We start from the raw sequence: 5652 nt of genomic DNA, 5'->3' as shown, positions 1-5652 counted from the left end.
GATCTGCCGTCTGGCGCCTGTCTACCTGCCCGGGATCTTCATCTCCGCCGCTACACGGAATCACCAGCAGCCGTCCTCGAACTAAGCTGAGACTTGGCATCTACAGCATGGACCTACAGGGTTTAATATTTCGAACCAGCCAAAGTGCTGGTGTAATTAGTGAGGAGGAGGAGGATATTAATGTTTAACGTCCCGTCGACAACGAGGTCATTAGAGACGGAGCGCAAGCTCGGGTGAGGGAATGATGGGGGAAGGAAATCGGCCGTGCCCTTTCAAAGGAACCATCCCGGCATTTGCCTGAAGCGATTTAGGGAAATCACGGAAAACCTAAATCAGGATGGCCGGAGACGGGATTGAACCGTCGTCCTCCCGAATGCGAGTCCAGTGTGCTAACCACTGCGCCACTGTAATTAGTGACAATCATACCCTCGTGTACCAGTACTTCGACTCTACCAACCGTGATTCAGATATCCGTCGCTGACAGTCCACCAGAATCACTCCCCTTACTCACTTCCAGGAGAGAAACTTTACTGTAGAACTATTCCTTGTTTGCGTAATTATGCTCTGAAGAAAGATAACTTGAATGTTACGTTCATTTTAATAAACTTGATTTCCATTGTCTATCTAGACTTAAGTTTCTATGCGTTGAATATGCAGTGGGCTACTTCAGTTGTTGACGTTGTGCCGGCCGCGCCGAGCGGTTCTAGGCGCTTCAGTGTGAAACCGCGCGACTGCTACGGTCGCAGGTTCGAATCCTACCTGGATGGATGGATGTGTAGTCCCATAGTGCTCAGAGCCATTTGAACCATTTTGTTGACGTTGTTTGCTGTGGACTCACTCTGCACGCTTGTGCTACGCCCCATGTAGACGGTGTTTCTTTGTGTGTTTTCCAACTTTCTGGCAGAATATAGTTTGATCTTTGTTCCAGTATGTCTACATCTATGGACTTGAGCACTCAAGGCCTACTGACTCTACAAAACGCGCAAAGGCTCAGGAGCTGATGTTGAGAAGATAGGTGCCATCATCACCACGGCACCGTAAATCCTTATACGGTGTCTCACATCGACTCGTTGGTAAAGGGATTCCGGATGGCGTCCCCGCTGTTCCAGGCATTTCGCAACATGGCACAGCCATGGGCTAACTAGGTTGGCTACCTTGAAAAGCACTTCATTGCCCACGGGATCTCAGGTGATGTCCAGCAACTGGCACTTATTTTGGTCTAAGTAGCAGCAGGAATCTATTATCCATTGAAGCAGTTCAATCTTGAGGTCGAACCTCGTGCTTGCCTAATAATCGTTTAAAATCCTGTTCGTTGGACTATTCTGATGGTCACGTGCGTGTGACAGGTGTCCGCCAAAAAGATCGTCATTCAACAAATGCTCCAGAATCTATTTATCCAATAATTCTGACATCTGGAAGTAATATAAATAATCGAAGTTTCATATCAGCGCACACTCCGCTGCAGAGTGAAAATCTCATTCTGGAACATAGCTAATCAGTTAAAAACTATAACATTTCAAGTTTAAACCTCATTTTACATACACTTTTTCCCAGTGTGTCCATTTGCAACCTAGTAAAAGCACTCCGTCTTCAGGCCACGAGTGGCCTACCGGGACCATCCGACCGCCGTGTCATCCTCAGTGGAGGATGCGGATAGGAGGGGCGTGGGGTCAGCACACCGCTCTCCCGGTCGTTATGATGGTTTTCTTTGACCAGAGCCGCTACTATTCGGTCGAGTAGCTCCTCAATTGGCATCACGAGGCTGAGTGCACCCCGAAAAATGGCAACAGCGCATGGCAGCCTGGATGGTCACCCATCCAAGTGCCGACCACACCCGACAGCGCTTAACTTCGGTGATCTCACGGGAACCGGTGTATCCACTGCGGCAAGGCCGTTGCCCAACCTAGTAAAAACAACCTCATTAAACAAGCCAATATGCTCATGAAGATGCTTCGTACAAAGCTTTGTCTCTAAATATATCCACACCACTATCGTATTTTATAAAACCAAGAATAAAAGATAAGCAACCTTCAGATTTTTATCTTTCTCAAGTGTTGATTAGTCCATGAAACTGTACAACAGATTCAGCTTGCTAAGGGCTGGCACGGGTGGCCGAGCGGTTCTAGGCGCTACAATCTGGAACCGCGTGACCGCCACCGTCGCAGGTTCGAATCCTGTCTCGGGCATGGATGTGTGTGATGTCCTTAGGTTAGTTAGGTTTAAGTAGTTCTAAGTTCCAGGGGACTGATGACCCCAGAAGTTTAGTCCCATAGTGCTCAGAGCCATTTTGAACCATCAGCTTGCTAAGATTAGTGAGCGTTCGTGCCATCCAATTGGGCCTGCCAACAATGAAGCAACGAGCATAGCAGAAAATAACAGTGCTATGTGAACCCACTGGTCATTTATATATATCTCATGTAAGCACTAAATAAGTGCAGTGGGTACTTGAGGGCACTATGCTTAATAACAGTTATCCATTTGTGTGTCTTGTTTGTTGTCAATATACAACTACCGGAAGGGTCGGAGAACTCTAAACACGATCTGTGTGAGAGCCGAGTATCATCGGGCACGTAAGCTTTTTTGAGATTACAATAGTTTCTGAAGGCCATATTGGAACATTCTTCACAGTGAATAAAACACTTTATTTAATACAGTATCCGTTCGTCGATTTGTTTAAATATTTGTTCCACCTTGAATTTTGATAGTTTAAATTTTATGAGGGTACGTTGGACATGAAAGTGTAATGCGTAAAAATTCATTTGTGTTGCAAAAAAGTTTTGATTGCATTGTAAATGGTTATGAAAATTGTTTTCCTTTTTGGAAATTTGTGGTAAGGTCTTATGGGACCAAACAGCTGAGGTCATCGGTCCCTAAGCCTACGCACTACTTAATCTAACTTAAACTAACTTACGCTATGGAGAACACACACGCCCATGCCGGAGGGAGGACTCGAACCTCCGACTGGAGAGCCGCACGGACCGTGACAAGGCGCCCAAGACCGTGCGGCTACCCCGCGTGGCAAATGGTTATGAAATTAAATTTTTCCATCAGCTTAGCTAGTCTGATAAATAATCTGTTTGCTTGTTCCTTGCTGAACTACGCTGCTATCTGCAAACTGATGAATTCAGTGGTCTTTTCATAAATTCATAGTAAAATCTTAACCTACTTTAATTTTTGTCTTATTGAATCGATTCTTTATTTTCAGGTGCTCTGCGTAGGTCTATTTACACGGTAGATTAAGGATCCATCTATAATGGAAGGCATAAGCTAGCTGTCTACAATGAGATGACAAAAGTCATGGGATTCCTCCTACTATCGTTTCGGATCTCCTTTTGCCCGGCGTAGCTCAGCAACTCGACATAGCTCGCACTCAAAAAGTCGTTGGAAGTCTCCTGCAGAAATATTGAGCCCTGCTGCCTCGATGGCCGTCCGTAATTGCGAAAGCGTTGCCGACGCAGGATTTTGCGAACGAACTGACCTCTTGATTATGCCCCATAAATGTTCGATGGGATTCATGTCGGGCGATCAGAGTGACCAAAGCTCGAACTGTCCAGAACGTTGTTCAAACCAATAGCGAACAACTGTTGCCCAGTGACATGGCGCATTGTCATCCATAAAAAATTCATCATTGTTTGGGAACATGAAGTCCATGAATGGCTGCATATGGTTTTCAAGTAGCTCAGCATAACTATTTAAAGCTAATAATCGATTCAGTTGGACCAGACGACATAGTTAATTCCATGTAAACGCAGCCCACGCGATTATGAAGCCACAACCAGCTTGCACAATTCCTTGTTGACATCTTAGGTCCATAGCCTCGTGTGGTCTGCGCGACACTCAACCTTACCTGACGAGGCCACGGTTTTCCATCCATCCAGGGTCCAACCGCTACGGTCACGAGCCCACGAGAAGCGCTGCAGGCGATGTCGTGCTGTTAGCAAAGGCACTCGTGTAGGTCGTCTTCTTCCATAACCCCTTAACGCCATATTTCGCCACACTGTCGTAACGGATACATTCTTTGTACGTCCCACATCGATATCTGCTCAGTCTGGAACCGCGCGACCGCTACGGTCGCAGGTTCGAATCCTGTCTCGGACATGGATATTTGTGATGTCCTTAGGTTAGTTGTTAGGTTCAAATGGCTCTGAGCACTATGGGACTCAACTGCTGAGGTCATTAGTCCCCTAGAACTTAGGACTAGTTAAACCTAACTAACCTAAGGACATCACAAACATCCATGCCCGAGGCAGGATTCGAACCTGCGACCGTAGCGGTCTCGCGGTTCCAGACTGCAGCGCCTTTAACCGCACGGCCACTTCGGCCGCCGTTAGTTGTTAGGTCTAAGTAGTTCTAAGTTCTAGGGGACTGATGACCTCAGATCTTAAGTCCCATAGTGCTCACAGCCATTTGAACCCATCTTGATATCTGCGGTTACTTCACGCGGCGTTGCTTGTCTGTCAGCACTGACAACTCTACGCAAACGTCGGTGCTCTCGGTCGTTAAGTGAAGTCCGTCGGCCACTGCGATGTGCATGGTGAGAGGCAATGCCTGAAATTTGGGTTGACACTATGGATCTCAGAATATTTAATTCTCTAACGATTTACGAAATGGAAACTACCATTCCACTGTCAAAGTCTGTTAATTCCCGTCGCGTGGTCATAGTCACGTTGGAAACATTCTCACATGAATGACCCGAGCACAAATGACAGCTCCACCAATGCACTGTCTTTTATACCTTGTGAATGCGATACTGCTGCCATCTGCACATATGCATATCGCTATCTCACGGCTTTGTGATTTCAGTTTCTGTTTTTAACATGACTGATCCTCTTAATCAGTAATATTCTCGGAAAAAAGCTTGTTTCCTACAAAAGGTTTCAATGGTCACCGCCTTGTTTTCCCGAAAAGCTTTAAGTCTCTCACTTAATGTGCGCCGGCCTTTGTGGTCGAGCGGTTCTAGGCGCTTCAGTCTGGAACCACGCGACCGCTACGGTCGCAGGTTCGAATCCTGCCTCGGGCATGGATGTGTGTGATGTCCTTAGGATAGTTAGGTTTAAGTAGTTCTAAGTAGTTCTAAGTTCTAGGGGACTGATGACCTCAGATCTTAAGTCCCATAGTGCTCACAGCCATTTGAACCCATCTTGATATCTGCGGTTACTTCACGCGGACTGATGACCTCAGCTGTTAAGTCCCATAGTGCTCAGAGCCATTTGAACCATTTGAACTTAATGTGCTTCTTGGAAGTCAATATTTCTCCTTCCCTTCCCTTCCCTGAGCGTCATTTCACAGAGTCTGACATTTTCTACCGATTCCTCCGTGCTATTTTCATCCCATTTATGCCCTGAAGTCTCCATCTTTATCCGATACAGTTCGATTATACCTATGTGGTACCTTAACACTCCGAGAGTTATTAGTTGAACTAGACGTTGTCACAGCACACGTTGTAGAGAATAATATGAGTTTCATCTAATAAAAATATTCTGTTACTTACTTCAAAGAAAATAGAAAACTCCAAAGTTTGTAGACGTAAGAACTCATTAGGAGCAGATAACTTGTAACAACCCTGAAACGTGTTGCTTATCTGGTTCAAAATCGCATGAGTAGTGTTGTTCCTCCATAGTTCACACGGCAGTTGCCCGACAGGTACTTCCA

General features: G+C 45.9%; 1 pseudogene; it reads right to left on the bottom strand.

The window, feature by feature from the left end:
- Positions 1-1781: 1781 nt before the first annotated feature.
- Positions 1782-1899, bottom strand: LOC126263929 (5S ribosomal RNA; annotated as a pseudogene).
- Between the last annotated feature and the right edge of the window lie 3753 nt (positions 1900-5652).

The sequence above is a fragment of the Schistocerca nitens genome, chromosome 6 (assembly GCF_023898315.1).
Source record: "Schistocerca nitens isolate TAMUIC-IGC-003100 chromosome 6, iqSchNite1.1, whole genome shotgun sequence".
NCBI classification, from domain to species: domain Eukaryota; kingdom Metazoa; phylum Arthropoda; class Insecta; order Orthoptera; family Acrididae; genus Schistocerca; species Schistocerca nitens.
Note: the sequence above shows the minus strand (reverse complement) of the source record. Positions and strands in the feature narration are given on the sequence as shown.